Raw genomic sequence first — 17633 nt, 5'->3', positions numbered from 1 at the left:
TCCATGGCAAACAAAGCGCATTAATGACGCATGATTGAAGGGACCCCCCCGATCTGTGTAAGGTCCAGGGGACATCCCCCCTTCTGTGGGGGAAGGAAAAATAATGACTATGACTGAGTTTCCCACAGTATGTTGGGGAGGGTTGGTACAAAGTTAGATTTAACTTGAGTTAAAATAACAAAAGAAATCTGATATTTGTTTCACAACTGTTTGTGGATGAAGATTTATACCAGTATGAATGAGCCCTAAGCACAAGAAGCATGAAGAAAACGACATCGGGGTATATCATAATCAATTTGCTCAAAACCAGTGATAAAGAGAAAATCTTTATAGCAGCCAGAGGAAAAAACATGCATTACATACAGAGGAACAAAGATAAGGATGACAGTAGATTTCTTGCAGGAAACGGTGCAAATGAGAAGGCAACGGAGTCACATTTTTAAATTGTTAGAAGAACAAAGGTGTCAGCCTATGATTCTTCATCCAGTGAAAATAGCTCTCGAAAATGAAGGTGAAATAATGACTTTTTCTAAAGTACAAAAGCTGAAAGAATTTATCACCAGCATTCCTTTCACTACACAAAATATTCATGGGAGTCTTTTGAGAAGAAGGAAATGATACCAGTTAGAAATATGGATATACACCAGTGATTCTCAACTGAGGGCAATTTTATCCCTGGCCCTCTGGACATTTGGCAATATCTGCAGATATTTTTGTTTGTCACAATTTGGGGGAAGGTGTGTGGAATGCTATAGCTTCTAGTGGATAGAGGCCAGGGATGCTACTAAACATTCTACAATGCACATGACTTCCCGCCACGACAAAGAATGTCAATAGTAATGAGGTTGAAAAGTCTCTGTTCTAAACAGAGGAATTACATCAGTAAATATAAATATTTTTCTTAATACTTAAATCTTTTTAAAAGATTATTGATTTTCTGTGTTAGTCAATTTGGTGTTGCTATAAAGAAATACCTGAGTCTGGGTAATTTATAAAGCAAAAAGGGGCCGAGTGTGGTGGCTTATGCCTGTAATCCTAGCACTTTGGGAGACCGAGGTGGGCGGATCACTTGAGGTTAGGAGTTTGAGACCAGCCTGGCCAACATGGTGACCCCATCCCTACTAAAAATACATACACACAAAATTACCCAGGCATGGTGGCTGGCACCTGTTATCCCAGTGACTCAGGAGGCTGAGGCAGGAGAATTGCTTGAACCTGGGAGGCAGAGGTTGCAGTGAGCCGAGATCACGTCACTGCACTCCAGCCTGGGTGACAGAGCAAAAGAAAGAAAGAAAGAAAGAAAAGAAAAAAAAGGTTTGTTTGACTCACGGTTCTGCAGGCTGTACACAAAGCATAGTCTGATATCTACTTCTCGTGAGGCCTCACGAAGCCCATAATCATGGTGGAAGGTGAAGGGGGAGCAGACATGTCACATGATAAGAGAGGGAGCAAGAGAGCAGGAGGTGGCAAGCTCTTTAAACAACAAGATCTGTGGTGACTAATAGAGCGAGAACTCTCTCATCACCACGGGAAGGCACCAGGCCATTCATGAGAGATCCATCCCCATGACCAAAACATCTGCCACTAAACCCACCTCCAACATCCTTATGATCACATTTCAACTTGAGATTGGGAAGAGACACATATCCAAACCATATCAACTTTTTACACAAATAGTAACAATATAATACGGGTTTCTAACATATGAAAAAGTAAAATCTATGGCAATAACTCAGGGGCTGGGGGTTGAGAAACAGAAGTATACTATTGTGTGGTTCTTATACTGTATGGGAAGTAGTATAATATCACTTGAAGCTAGACTGTGGTTAGCTAAATATACTATACACTGAAAAGTAACCACTACAATCATACAAAAAGAAAATATGCAGTTAGTAAGCTAACAAAAGAGATAAAATCAATAAAAAAATCAATTAATCCAAAAGAAGGAAGAGAAAGTAAAGGAGGAGCAAAGAACTGATGGGAAAAATAGAAAACAAATAGCAAGAAGATAGACTCAAACCTAACCATATCAATAATCACATTATATTTAAAAGGCCCTAATACCCAATTAAGAAGCAGGCATTATCAGATTGGATTTCAAAAAAAGATCCAACACATAAATAATAACTTTATTTATTACTTTAAATAAAAATGCAAATAAATTTATAGTGAATGGAAGTAGATATATTTGTTAACCCTAACCAAAAGGAAGTCAGAGAAGCTATATTACTATCAGAAAAAAGTTGACATCACAGCAAAGAATATTATTGGGTATAAAGAAGTTCATTTCATAAAGACAAAGGGATCAATTTATCAGGAGAACATAGCAATTCTAAGTGTTTATTCTTCTAATAACAGAACTTCAAAAAGCATAAGCAAAAAACTGTAGCATTTCAAGTAGCAATAGATGCACACTCAATTATTGTTAGAGATTTCAGTACTGCTAGCTTAATAACAGAGTACGCAAACTGATGGTCAGTAAGGATATTAAAAATTTGGACAACACGATCAACAAACATGACCTAACTGGTATTTATAGAACACTTTATCCAAATATATCAGAATACAAATTCTCAAGTGCACACAACATTTATTACAAGTTTCAAAACATTTAAAAAGTGTTTAAGTCATTCAAAGTGTTTTCTCTTACCATGATGGAATTAAACTAAGAATCAATAACAGAAAGATTTCTGGAAAATCCCCAAATATTTTGAAACCACATAGTGCACGCTGCTTATCTTTGAGCCTGGTGGAAGGTGTTAGGCCACATTTTTCTTCTGTTTGAGATTTTAATAGATAACAACAATAAAAATGTAATGATGATTTAGATTCAGTCTTTCCTACCCCGGAACAGTGAAAGAAACAGTTTGACACCAACGGTCTTTGTAGTTCAAGGTCTTTGTGCACATGCAAAAAAACAAAACAAAACAAAAAAATCAAAAACAAAAAAACAACCCACAAACAAACAAACAAAAACCCTCATAAACTCATAGAAAGAGAAAAGCTAATTTAAATTTCTAAAATGCATTGTAACATATTTAAAGGCAAATATAATTTTATTACCTTCACACCTAATATATGGGTATTTAGACAATGGTTTTCAGATGGCATACTTTGATGGATTGCTTTAAAAAATATATACAAATGCTCCATAGTTAATATGGTGTACATTAGTTTGCTTTAGGTAATAGACAAGGATGTTTATAGGGAAGTGGATGCTTCTAATCTGTGCATATAGTATGTATATAAGTAATTTGTTCTTTAAACTGTGGCAAATATTCCAAATGGTGGCATATGTTATTTTCTAAAAATGATCATAGCAATATTTTCAGCCCCACCTTCTTTTTACTCAGGACTTTGGCATTCCTCCCAACAAGAGGTGGAGTCTGATTTCCCTCCCCTTGAATATGAGATGGCTTTAGTGACTTGCTTCTGATGAATAGATTGCAGCAGATATGATGCTGTGAGGCTTACAAGGCTAGGTCTTAAAAAATGATACAATTTCCCCCTGGCTTTCTCTGTCGGTACGCTTTCCCTTAGAACCCGGCTCCCAGGCTGTGAGAACTGCGTGGGGAGACCCCATGAAGATGTCTATGTGAGGAACTGAGGCCCCCAGCCCACAGCCAGCATCAACCCCGAGTCATGTGAGTGAGAGAGCTTTCAGGTGACTCCAGCTATCAGCCTCAAGTCTTCCACCCGAAGGCCCAGACATCATGGATTAAGGATGAGTTGGGCATACTAAGTGGTTGTTTTATACCTCTAAGCTTTAAGGTGATGTGTTATACAACTGTAGACATTGGAACACTACTACCATCTTATTTACTTACCAATTTATTTAATAAGCCCATTTTAATTTCACGTTCTTCACAAATAATTACATATTTTGAAGGTGGATTCTCAATAAAGTTGTGTTACACACTGTTTCCATACAAAATGTCTCTGTACAGTAACCTAGTGTGTGGTTACACTTGCACAACTTGATATATTCCCGAATATCTCAGTGGATGGAGAAATATTACACATGGATATCAGAAAAGACCATAATCTCCCATGGACTAGTATGTGGATAGACCACAAATCTCAGGGATAAGGCCTGTCACACTGTGGAGTTTCACCACCAGGGTCACCCACCTCAATGGGACCGGGTTTAGAATTCCAGCTCTATTGCATAGCAACTGTGTGTACAAGGATGAGTTGCAATATCTCTGAGTCTTAATTTTCTCATCTGTCCTTTGGGGATAATAATAGCACCAATCTTATAGGATTGTTGTAATGAATAAATGACATCATGCACGTGGTAGGCCCTTAATAAGTGTCGGCTGTTAGGGTTATCTGTATGAAATCTGACCATTTAAATACATGCCATGTCATACTACCTTGACTTCCAAATCTGGAAAATTTTCCCCAGTGATCCACTGCTGGGCAGGGCTTGTAAAGTTAACTTTTAAAGGAATTCACTGTGGCTGTTTATTGAGGTGACTTCCCAGAGACAGTCTCATCACTATTGTTGTCCCTTCTGCAACCCCTGGAGAGGGACAAACTCTCCCAGAAGACTCTGGGCTAAAGCCCACCGTCTCCCAGGTGAGCCAACTTGTACCTTGGCGAGTTTCAGATTGGTTCAGAGATTCACTTCTCTTCACTTGTCTCTCAAAGAGAAACACAATTTTTCAGGATGATAATTTCCTACAGATTTTTAGAAGAATTTCCACTGTTTGTTTTGGAAAGCAGTTAGGGTAAAATAAAACCCAAGAATTTGCTTTTCTCTTATGACAGTCTGGCTGGGTTGACTCAGTGGCACCCGCTTTGGGGACGTGCCCCCGTCTCTCTCCCTCAGCCCTTCCAGGGAGAACAGTCTTGTGTGATTTTAATGTGATCATGTCTTTACCATGTGGTCTCTCAGCTGTCACTGACAGTGTGTTTGAGAGTGTCTAGAAGGGGTTTTAATTGGCAAGATCTTTAGTAAAATTTGCAAATTAGTGATCCACCGGCTGATGTTATGACAATGTCTAAACACTATCAGTGCCATTTTAAAATAATCTTTCATCGATACAACATTCATTTTAATTAGCCAGGAAATGTTGGTCCCAAAGAAAGCTGCCTACAGTTTTATAGATTTAGCACGGGGTTATGGGACGGCTTGATAAACTTCATTTATTTGGAAAAAAAAAGAGATTTATTGAAGTCGTTTATATTTCATTCAACTTATGAGGCGCTGGTCAGAGTTTAGAATGATTTGGAACACAGACCCAGGGATACAGGTGGAAAATGCCCTTCTCTCTGATGGAGTGGCATGGTATGAGTATCAGCCTGAGAGTCCTGAAACCTGGGTTTTCATCCTGGCTGAGCAAGAATTTGTTTGTATAATCTGGGAAAGAACAACAGCAACTACATGTGACTGAGCACCTACTCTACACCAGGTGCCCTACACCCATTGTTCCATTCCTTGCAACGATATGAGGTGAGAACCACTGGCATCTTCAATTTTGAAAGGAAGAAACAAGCTGAGGCTCAGGGGGTGGAATTAGCTTGACATCGGCCATGAAACTCATAAATGACATAGACCCATGTCTTTCCATCTCTGAAGACTGGGCTCCAGCCTGGGCAACATAGTGAGGCCCTATCTCTTCAAAAAATAAAAAATTAGCCAGGCTTGGCGGTGTGCACCTGTCATCTCAGCTCTTTGGGAGGCTAAGATGGGAGGATTGCTTGAGCCCAGGAGGTTGAGGCTGCAGTGAGCCATGATGGCCCCACTGCACTGTGGCCTGGGTAGCAGAGTGAGACCCTGTCTTCCAAAAAAAAAAAAAAAAAAGACTGAGCTGTATGCAACCATGAGCTAATGCCCCACTGAAAAGTCCCTTAATCCTCAAGAGCTAAATTTTTGTCATTTGTATTATGAAGCAGTGGGACTAGAAAGGGTATGATTCTACATAGCTTTCATATCTAGATTTCTGGGGTTTAGAGGATTGGTTCTATTGTTGCCTATACGTTCATAAAATCTGACCGATGCTTGTAGTACCCTTGGGAGGGCGCCAAGTTAATAATCTGGAACTGATTATTTTAAGTGGATTAGCAGCCTTATAAGGGCTATTTGTTTCCAGGTTAGAACTGAACTGTACTTGACAATTCTCACTAACTTATAGACATGGATTATGTGGGAATTATGGATCATACCAGCCAAAAAGGCCACCGTTCTCTTTCATTCTGGTGATATCATTGAGTCCCTGGTGATACCCTATCAGTATTTGATAGGGGCTACTTGATTAATATTTTTTATAGTATATCAGCTCAGAGGTCATCTAATTTAAATTAGAACAAATTCTTGGCTCTATTCAACTGAACAAAAATGCATCACGAAACATTTTTCCGGTATGAATTTCTGCCCCAAAGCAGAAATTCGGTACAAACTCAGCCCAGGTTGCAGGATAGGGATGCCAGACGGCTGTTAGAACGGCCCCTTACTTGGCCTTTTCTCTTATAAAAATAATTTATGACCTGCCACTCTGAACTTCCGATTGTGGGCTTTGCAGGCATCCTGGCAGTTTTCTCTTACATTGATAACTACCCTATGCTGCCTGTAAGACAACATTGTTCTTGGCAGTAGTCTTAAAATATCATGAAAGGGGGTCGCTGAGATCACTTGGCATTTCAGCCTTCTCATTCTACACAGTGTTGTTATTTAGAGACAACTCTGGGAGACAGACCGTCCGAATTTGGGCCTTCAAGTGGTTTTCAGGATTCAAAGCATGAGATGAAATTTCTATACTCTCCAGGCATCATTTGTAAAATAGTAATAGTAATGCCTGCTTTGCAGAGGTATTTGGAAACTTGCATCAAACTGTGACTATGGAGATGCCTGGTGCAGTGTTGATATTTGTGGCTAATTTGTTGTCGTGGCAAGGAAACTGAAGATTCTTTCAAGTGTACCACACTGACGTTTTTTGAAATGTTTTTCTAAATGTTTAGGATTCCAGGAAATTTCCTTGTATCCTGAAGAAGCTTAGGTTTATCGGTCTGAGAGATGGCCCTGGGAAATACATAATACAACTACTCAAACGAACCCACTGTCTTTCTGACAAAGATGTGATTCACTGTATCTCTTTCCTTTGTCTTCCCCGTGCCCCACCATCAGAGAGGAATTATTTTGATTTTTGTTGCAGTTACTATTGCTGTATAACAAAGCACTCCAACTTTATGGGATCAAACACGAACCATTTTGTTATGCCCATGAAGTCTATGGCTCAGGGTTTTGGACACACAGAGATGGCTTGTCTCCTGCTTCTTGATGTCTGAGGCCTGAGCTGGGATGATAGGAACTGCTGAGGGTGAGCTCCTCAATGCGCTCAGATCTACAATGGAAGTCTCATGCAGAATCATCTGACTGGGGGTCTGGGTCTCTCTCTTGTGCCCTGGTTACTGAGCATCTAGAGAAATATTTGGCTGTATTAGTTTCCTAAGCCTGTTGTAACTAATTACCACAAACTTAATGGCTTTATTCTCTCACAGTCTGGAGGCTGGAAGGCTGAGATTGAGGTGTTAACAGAGTCCTGTTCCCTCTGGAGGCTCTAGAGAAGAACCTTTCCCTGCCTTTTTAAAGTTTCTGATGGGGGCCAGTGGTACTTGATGTCCATTGGCTTGTGGCTCCATGAGTCACCCTGCCTCCATTGCTAGGTGACCTTCTTTCCTGCATGTCTTCATCTCGGTGTCCAAATCTCCTTCTCCATTCTCTCATAAGGTTGCCAGTCATTGGAATTAGGGCCCACCCTAAATTCAGGATGATTTCATCTTCCACTCCTTAACTAATTATAGCTGCAAAGAACCTATTTCCAGTTAAGGTCATATTCTGAGGCTCTGGGTAGATGTACATCAGGGGAAACACTATTAAACTCACTACACTGCCTTCTGCTTTGGGGAGTCTTGAAATTTCTCAAATAGGACAAGAATGTTAAAATACACTGGGTAGCCAGAAACCATGATCAATGTGCCCTATGTGTGGAACAGGAGAAGGGAAGAGAGGAGGAGGATCCAAGAGCTGGATGGTGGTTGGTCTCCGTTAAAATCTGTGGTCAGGAAAGACTTCTTTGCAAAGGTTAACGTGGGATTAGAGAGTTTTGAGTGCATCAGGGGAACGAGCAATGTGAAAGATTTCCAGGTGGATACAGCAATAAATATCAAGATGCCACAGAGGGAACAAGGTGATGTATTTTGAAGGGTGATCAGGAGGTTGGTGTGGCTGGAATGGCAAAAGGGAGATGGAAGGAGGTGGGGTGAGGGTGGCAAATGGAGGTTAGGCTATTTTAGGACTTTGGACTTCATTTTAAAAGTAAGAAATACCAGCAGAAGTTTTTGAGCAAGAAAGCAGGCTAATCTAATTTATACTTTAAAAAAGTCACTTGAGTTTCTGTGTGGAGAAAAGACACAAGGTGGCAGGCATGGGATCAAGGCAATCAGCTCAAGAACATTGCAGTCATCAAGGAAAGAAAGGGTGTTGCTTTGAACAGGGCTGGTAGTGGTGGAAGCAATGAAAAGTAGGAATGGGATGCATTTTACAGGGAGAGCTGACAAAACTTGCTGATGGATTAGATGTGGGATGTGAGATAAAGAAAAGAATTCAGGATAATCCCAAAGTTTTGGCCAGACCACTTGGGTAAATGGAGGGTTACTTTCTGAGATGGGGGAGACGAATACATAGTGGGATTTGGGAACATAGTGGGGAATCTGGGGTTCAAGTTTGGACACATTAACTTCGGGAGGTCTATTAGACACCCAAGAGGATGAACAGGCCATGAGATTTTGAATCGGGAGCTCAGGAGAAGGACTGGGGTGGGGATTTAGAGTTAGGAGCCATCAGTGCATAAATGGGATGTAAAGGCATGGGGCTGAGTGAGGTCACCCAGAGAGAGTGTGGCAAAGGGGACAGGGGAGGCAGGACCCAGACCTGTTGAGGTGTTCCAACATTTAGAGGTCAGCAAGATGCCATGAGGGCCTACACCGTGCAGGTGACATTCAGAGCCCACTCAGCTTCCCCTCCTTACTGCCTGCCTTCGCCATCCCTCTTCATGCATCCTGGCAGTTTCATTCTCTTGGTTTTGAGATTAGCTCTATGGCCTCAAATTCACTGGTTGCATTTTAGCCATGTTTCTGAATGCCTTGGAGTAGGAAGTAGAGTCCCCATAGAAAATCCCATCTGCTGTTCTTATTCTCTACTTACAGATCTGCCCCGTATACCTGGAGACAAGTAAGGCATGGATGGCTGCACGGGCCTGTCTTCTTTGACTCACAGTCTTGTTCCTTCCTCTGCAGCCCATGTCTGCTCAGGACATATGGCTGGAGCAGTCACTGCACCTGCACAAGCACTTGCTTTCACAGACCCATCTGTCTGGGGCTTACCTGGACGCACCTGTAACCTTTTCCTTTGAAAAGCTGGCTGTTGATTTCTGCCTTCAAAGCTTCAAATCTTACAGGAGAAACCTCTAAGGTATTTAACTGCCCCCAAGTGTCCACATTCCACATGGCTTTAGTCGGCCTGGATTTGATCTTCTGCTTGTGGATGATTTGTAATTTGGTGACATGAGACACCTTGGGAAGTAAGAGGTAGGAATGGCTGAGATGCCCGACTTCACTAACCATTTCTACAACCTGAGCCTGTTTATGGGAACTGACAGCAGACCTATTGAAGGCCTGGATGAATGTGGCATGTGGGGCGGGATGGAGGTTGGTTAGGAAACAAGGAAAAGTGGAGGCTGGGGAACAATGTAAGTTACAGCGTGACCCACAACACATTTAATGTTGCAAACACTTCATCAAATTCCTGTTAGTCATTTATGGAAAAACTGGCTCCTTCACTGCAGCAAATATGTGCATTTCATTAGGACACACACACACAGACGCACACACACACATACACACCTTTGCCAACACCGGCTTCTTGTTAAGTGTCTCGGGTTTAGGATGAAAGAATATACAAGAACAGAAACTTTTTTTTTCCCTTTTCTGAGCATGAAAGAGCTCCATGCCTGTCGAATGTGGGCTGGCTTGCATTCAAACATAAATATGTACCAAAACACAATTCCCTCCAGCTCAAAACTGGGTTGCAAGAGAACCTTGGAACTGAATGAGCTGTGCCTGAATTTTTATTCCATTACTCAATGAAATCCCCACCAAACTCAGTCTCACTCCCTGTATAAAACTACTTAGATGATGCTTGAGCTTCTCTTTGAAGCAGTAGATACTGGCAGATAACTGCCTTATTCCCCTGGTTTGCTATCAAAGCTGCTTCCCTTCATCTCGTACTCATTCTCCAACAGTTAGACCTTCTCTGTAAACTGCCATTTTTCACTTTTTAATCTGCCTGTTTCTTCCTCTCCATGTTTAAAATGCAAAGGCCGCTGGTATCTGGATACAATAACTTCCATTCTGTCCTTCCCAGCGCTCCCCTCCCGACTGTGGACACAGCAGCTTCTTATTTCTTTTGTCTGCCTGTGTATTAATGACGGTCAGCCATTGGCAGTGGACTTCAGCTATCCCCATAATAAAGGAACTCTGGCCCCAGCCCCAGTCCAGAGTGCTGGGGACCCAGGTTGTGACTTGATGATATTCACAGTTGTTACCTGCAGGAGGATGCCACAAGAAGTCAGAGAAGGCGCTTCCATTATCAGGCACCCCAAACCCCTGTGACTCAGCATATGTGCCCTTGGCTGTATATAACCTGCTCACCCCCCTGCCCCATTTCTGCTGGGCCACCTTCGTGGGGGTCTCACCTAGGCCCTCCTGTGTGCACCTGCAGCTACTCCTTGTTTCTGGCTTGCATGACTTACCACACATGGGCATGGGAATGGGAATCATCTGTTCATTCCCTTGGATCCTCAGTCAGGGCAGGGGTGGATTCTGATTTACTGCTGCATTCTAGTGTCTCACATAAAGACTTGCACATTCAGGCACTAAGCCTGTATTTGCTAAATTCATGCATTCATTTGGTCATTCATTTGCAAATATTTATGGCTTGTTTTATGCCAGACACTGTTTTAGGTGCTGAATAAATGAACAAATGAGCAAGAGTGGGTAGAACTGCTGCTATTCCCTCGGGCTGCTGTCACTTTGTGTTCCCCTTGAAGTTTATTTTAAAATTGTTTTACTTGGTTTATTAACAAACTGATTAGTTGTAGCAGGGTGTTGCATTGGTGCATGGTGAGATTTGGCTGTGTCAGGAGCAGGGGTCCAGTGGCACCTCTCTCCTTCAACTATCTTCTCATCCCCAGTTCCATGTCTGTCCAATCCCCCATTCTATCCTTGTTTTTATTGGAAAAAGAACACGGGCCATATCCATGATTAGAAACAGGAAGACAGTGACATGTCTGGTGAACTGGCAGAGTGGGAATGGGAGGGATGAATAACAGATTACATGAACATAGTGTGGAGTCCAGGAGAGAGACTGGCTCCTGTGAGGACACTTGAAGCTGACTGGCTCCATAGGTGGGTCTGAGGATGGGAGGGGAGAAGGGAGGTTTCGCTGAGCTCTACCCTTGTTATCCACAGCTCAGCTAAGGTATCTCTAACATATCAATACACAAAGGGGTGGGTGGATTGGACCTTTACCTTTGGTCTTAGAAGTAGCTTATGGGGTTGCTGTTGAGCCACAAGGACATGAGCATCCGTCTTTGGGAGGATGGACAAGGCACTGCACCCTAGAGCGGAGCAAGAAACAGTCTGATGCCTCATAGATTTGAGATAGCTCCTGGAGTCTCCCAGAAACATGCAAGATGGCAGAAGGAACTCACAATAGGGATGGTCTGGCGGAACTGGCAGGGTTTAGTGAGGTAGTGGAAATCATCACTAGTGTAACTCTGACCCCTTATATACCCACAGATGGATGAAGACTGAGGACTTTTTTGTTTCCAGGCTTTTTGGATGAATTCTGTTTACAGAAGCACCCGTATCCAGGTACCCCGGCATGGAACCACAGCCAGTGTCTCGGGTCTTGGCTCTATTCTCCTTCCCTGTGGCCCATTTCACTGTCACTGGTGTCCTCATTCTATTCTCTGGCCCTCAGGCCCTCCTGGATGTGGTTACCCATGTGGGAAGGTTATTTTCTAACTGTTGAAAGTCTGCCATCATAGGGATTCTCTAGTCTTTTTTTCCTTTTTCTTTTTGAGACAGAGTCTCACAATGTTGCCCAGGCTGGAGTGCAGTGGCGTGATCTTGGCTCATTGCGGCCTCCTCCTCCCAGGTTCAAGTGATTCTCCTGCCTCAGCCTCCTTAGTAGCTGGGACTCCAGGCACCCACCACCACACCTGGCTAATTTTCATATTTTTAGCGGACATGGGGTTTCACCATGTTGGCCAGGCTGGTCTTGAACTCCTGCCCTCAGGTAATCCACCTGCCTCTGCCTCCCAAAGTGCTGGGATTACAGATGTGAGCCACCATGCTCGGCCACCATTGTGGGGATTCCATCTTCCACATCTGGATCTAGACAGAGGATTTCTCATGGCCTTAGCATCCTCATGGCCGGGGCGAATCTCATGCACATATCGTCCTAGAGGGTCCAAAGCAGTCGCTCATTTTTTCCCACTTTCGAACACAGATTCCCATAGAAAGGAGCACCTCAGTATGAGAATCTGATTTGCCTTAATATATCATTTCTCTTGGGTGAACTTCCAATTTAAAGGTGACAAAAGCATGGCTCACCCCCATCCTGTTCATCTCTACAATGAGAATTTCAGGCCAGGAATGACAAATTGGAGAGAGAAGGCTTTTTGATGGGGAGACAGCTTTTATGGGATATTCTAATCCATATTAATGTGTATAGAGATCCCTGGGGATCCTGTTAAAATGAAGATTTTGATTCAGTAGGTCTGGAGAGGAAACTGAGATTCTTACATTTCTAACAAGCTCCCAGGTGATGACACTGGTCTGTGGACCACACTGTGAATAACAAGGCCTTAAATCACAGATGGCATCTATTTTTTCCACATTCACCTGGGCAAAGTTCTCTCCTCTGAACCTGTGATGTCTCTTCATGATTCAGGCAATGAAATCTCTACCCAAAATTGGGTAGAGATTTATTGGTTTGGCTGTTTGAAAGAAGAAGGGAAATTTCTTACAAAGAGAAAGGAAGTGTCTCCAAACTGGAATTCAGTTGCATAGACCAAGTTTTGTGAATGATGTTCTTATTTTTCTACAACTGGTATTAATACTGCTTCAAAAATTTTGCAAAGATGGCATGAGAACTGGTGGGTGTGTGTGGGGGGTGGGGGTGGGGGATGGATATTATTGCAGCCAGTAATGCACTGCACAGAAATCATCCCTTTAATCAGAGAAGCTTAAGATCAGGCCAGGGCATGAAGGTGGAGCAGAGTTACGAAAATTGACAGAAGTCAAAAAATAAAGTCATTTGCAAAATCAGAGTGGGGACAATTTCTTCCTCCTCTCCTTTCATTTCTGCATCAAGCTGAGCCTTGACAGTAGAATTTACCACTTCGCTGTGAGCCCAGTAGGCTGCCTCACCTCCGTTAGCACAGCCAGGCACTGTTAGGGGCCATGAGTGGGAAGGGGAGTGGAAGTAGTTTGGGGTTTCTTTTCTTCCTTTGTGTTTGTTCCCCAGGGCATCCCCTGGGTGATGCTAGAAGATAACTTCTTGTCATTACTAAGCACTGCTTGTATCCCCTGCACAGGAGCCCAGCCACTGGTTCGGGGCACTGAGCTAGGCCCAGTGGGGTATGCAAAAAAGAGAAAGCACTGATTCTTATTGCCATGAAGCTTATAAGGTAATTGTGAAGGGAAGAGACACACTCCTAAGATCACTAACCACATCCAACAGGAAATAATAAGTTCCAAATGGGCACTACGCACAGTAAGGATGTGGGCTGATTGGGACATGGGAAACTTTTAAATGAGGTGATCTGAAAGGCTTCATTGAGAAGGTAGTAATTGATTTAGTCCTTGAAGGGAAGGAAGAATTAAATAGTGCCTGGGAGGTCTGAGATGGTGCAGTTTCTAAGAACATCTTCTTACCCAAATCCTTTCTGAGAATGGCTCAGGGAGAAGAAGAAAGCTGTGTTTTGATTTATTTTGATGATAGAAGATGCCAGTGGCTGGCCCTAATTGTGGCACAAGCACACTTCGCTAGAAGGTTTCTGTTTCTTGCTGAATTCTACACAGAATCAGGTAAAGATTATGATACAGTTAAATTTCGCCTTCATTATTTTCTTAGAAATATGTTTTATGGAGAGATGCTTCAATTGGGCAGTCCAAATTTCTCTCTGTACTTCAGAAAGCCCCTTAGCACCTGATTTCAGCTTGAAAAATAGTCATTTATATTTCGAACCCCAAGCATTCAATTTTAAACATTGGTAGAAATTGATTAATAATGGCAAAGCTAGAAAAACTCCGTAATAATCTTTAAAGAAAACAAAACACTAGAATCATTTTTTATTTTAAACTTTAAGCTTCACATTTCAAAGTTTTATCAAACTGTCCCCCCTCCCCATAATTTAAACCATTGTTTTCCAAGGGAAATTTAATAATAAGAGCTGCCATGTGTTTCTGCTTAATTTTGGAAGCTTGTGTTATGCAGTCAAAGATTCTCATTTGAAAATAATTCCTGTCCTTATTCTTAAAGTGCCAGAGGAATAAGATTTAAAAAATATGTTGTAGCTCTCAAGTTTGTGTTTTGCCTAAAGCCAGGCAGCGATGGGAGATCAAAGTTTAGAGTGCAGTTCTAAAGTTAGAACCACTGCCTTGCAACGTGCTCACAAATGGGGAGCAGGGCCCGGCAGCTGCCTGCCCAGGTCCTCCAGTAATTAGCCCTGGTGCAGGCAGAGGCCCCTGCCCCTCCCCTGGGTAGGTCCTAGGCCTCAGGGCCTCTGTCGCCTGGGAAGCAATCCCTACAAAGACAAGGCAGGCGTGGTATTTTTAGACCACATGTGTGCACTGTACAGGCCTCCTGCGTTCCACAATTTGCGTTTGAGAGGAGTGGGAATCGAACACACTGCTTGTGTTTGCTGTCTGCTGGGCCTGTTGTTAGTGGGGGCTATTTGTCAACATGACAGACTCATCTAATAATGTTTGAGGATGGGCAAACTGGGGCATGTTTGTTAGTCTCAAGTTGTCTCTTGTCTCTCTTTAAAAAGGAATGTGTGTGTGTTTGTGTGTGTGTGTGCGTGTGTGTATTTTTTTTCTTAAGCCCCAAAGCCCTCATCCCTTATCAAATCCCTAACATGGCTATTTTACACCTCAGTAGAACTGATTGTAGACTCTCATTTCTTTTTTTAAAGTTTATATTTTTGCAGAGATGGGGTCTCACTATGTTGCCCAGGCTGGCCTCAAACTCCTGGCCTCAAGCGAGCCTCCGCTTTGGCCTCCCAAAGTGCTAGGATTACAGGAGTGAACCCCTGTGCTTAGCCTAGACTGTCATTGCTGCAGCACAGCTCATGAAGGTTGTCTTCATCTCTCTATTTTCACCCTCTTGGAAGTTCTGCTTGCCTATGGTCAGCCGGGCTGAAGAACTCAATTGTAAATTCAAATGTTAGAGTTCAGAAGTCATAGGTGTCTAAGTAAGTGGATGTTTATGGAAAAGGTTCCCAGCCCTGCATCACCAGAAATGAACTTGACCCACAACTACACTTTGGCCTAGCCTGAAAATAACACTGAGCTTTGGAAAGTTGGCAAATGATGACGGGAAGCCCGAGCCTTTTCCCCTTGGGTGTGATCTGATGGAATCCCACTGACAGCCACGTGCTACAGTGCGTTCCCCGAACTAGTGCCATCGAGGCTTCCTGTTGACTGCTGGTCCCCTGGCAGCTGTTCAAGGAGAAGCATCTGAAACAGCTGTCTATTTTCAGCCTGCCATCTCTTCTCAATTTCAGATAGAGGGTTTTTACACAGAGCCCTGATTTTACAGTGGCTTCTAACTTTGCAGTCCTTGAGACAGTTTCTTCTGCAGTCGATAATAGGAAAAACAGGTGAACTGCTAAGTTTCGCTCAAGCTGTCCACTTAGCTATTTTTACCCTTGGTAAGCTGAATCAGCTCTCTGTATTCCTTTCCTAGAAGAGAGAAGATCAGCTCCTTTTGAACAAGAGGCAATAGGAGATGCATTCTCCATAGATGTTTTACCACTTCACCCTTGAAGCTTTTGTGCAGTGATTCAGGAGAAACAGACTCCTTTCTGAAAGTGTTCAGAGTTGCAGAACCTCACAGGACAGTCCCACATCTCTCCAGCGGAAGTAACCCTGTTAGCCAAAGCCTCTGTCCTGGTGCTGGAAGCCAGGCCTCAACTCCAGTCCCGGATGAGAAATAGCACATTATTTTAATTCCTTTCTGCCTCTTCAAATGCCAGCCGTAAAAGCTGCTCTAGGTAGAGTCCTTTGAGTTGATGGTGAAAAGGGTTAAGATATTCAGGGCCATTGGTATGGGGTGAATGTATTTTGCACATGAGGACACGAATTTGGGGGTAGTCAGAGGCCTGAGTGTTATGGGCTGAAGCATGCTCCTTTCAAATTCATATGTTGAAATCCAAACTCCCAGCACCTCAGAATATGGCTGTATTTGGAGATAGGGTCTTTAAAGAGGTAATTAAGTTGGAAAAAGATCATCAGGGTAGGCTCTAATCCAATATAACTGGTGCCTTTATAAGAGGAGAAGATTAGGATGCAGATGCACACAGACAGAAGACCAGTTGAAGACACAGGGAGAAGACAGCCCTCTACAAGCCAAGGAGAGAGGTCTCAGAAGATCCTACCCCTACTGACACCTTAATTTCAGACTTCCAGCCTCCAGAACAATGAGAAAATAAATGTCTATGTTTAAGCCACTCAGTCTTTGGCACTTTGTTATGGCAGCTCTTGCAGGCTAACACAGATTGTGGTTTGGTACGAGTGTGGTACAAAGCCACATCAGAGAGAGCTATTAGATATCCTCACTCTAAAATATACCTGGATGGGTGTTGGTAGAAGACTGGGACTAGAACCTATTTCATTTGTTATATTTCGTAAACCTACTTGTTTTGGGGAGTCATTTAAAAAAAAGGAAAAGAGATTGTTGCACCCTAAGGACATGAACTTGTGCAGTTTTTATTGTGGGGGGAAGAAAAACATGACACTACCAAACTGGCAGTTTCTCACAATACCAGGTGCATTACAGATTGGTGTGTGGGCTTTTGTGAATTGGTTGCATATAAATGAGGAACATTTAAATAAAAAGGAGATCTAGAAACTTTCACTAGTTTTGGGCTTTTATTTATAGCTACTTATGCACAAAGCTTATTTCCCTTCCCATGTAAGTTTTGAGTCATGGCAGTCTAACGGGCTTTTGTGTAAGGTGCTATTGATTTCAGTGTGTAGACAGGGCACCACAAGCCCTTCCGTATGTGAGAAACTGTGAGAAAGGGGAGGAGAAGATGGGAAATGCTGAAGAGAAACCTGGTTTGGGAGAGAGTGTGATTCAGTGGACAGGGATCGGACTGAGAATTAGAAGCCTGCGCTTAATCCCAGTCTAAGTGGGAAGCATCAAGGTGATATGCCCACATTATTTCATTTTCTCGGACTATGATGTCCTCAGCTTCAAAATGGAGGGCTGGTAGAAGAATGTCAAGGTCACTTCTCACTCTGGTTCTAGGAGTTCAGAAGGATGGGAGTGGGAG

This window comes from Pongo abelii, chromosome 17, assembly GCF_028885655.2.
Source record: "Pongo abelii isolate AG06213 chromosome 17, NHGRI_mPonAbe1-v2.0_pri, whole genome shotgun sequence".
NCBI lineage: Eukaryota > Metazoa > Chordata > Mammalia > Primates > Hominidae > Pongo > Pongo abelii.
The sequence above is the reverse complement of the archived record's forward strand: the minus strand, read 5'-3'. Positions refer to the sequence as shown.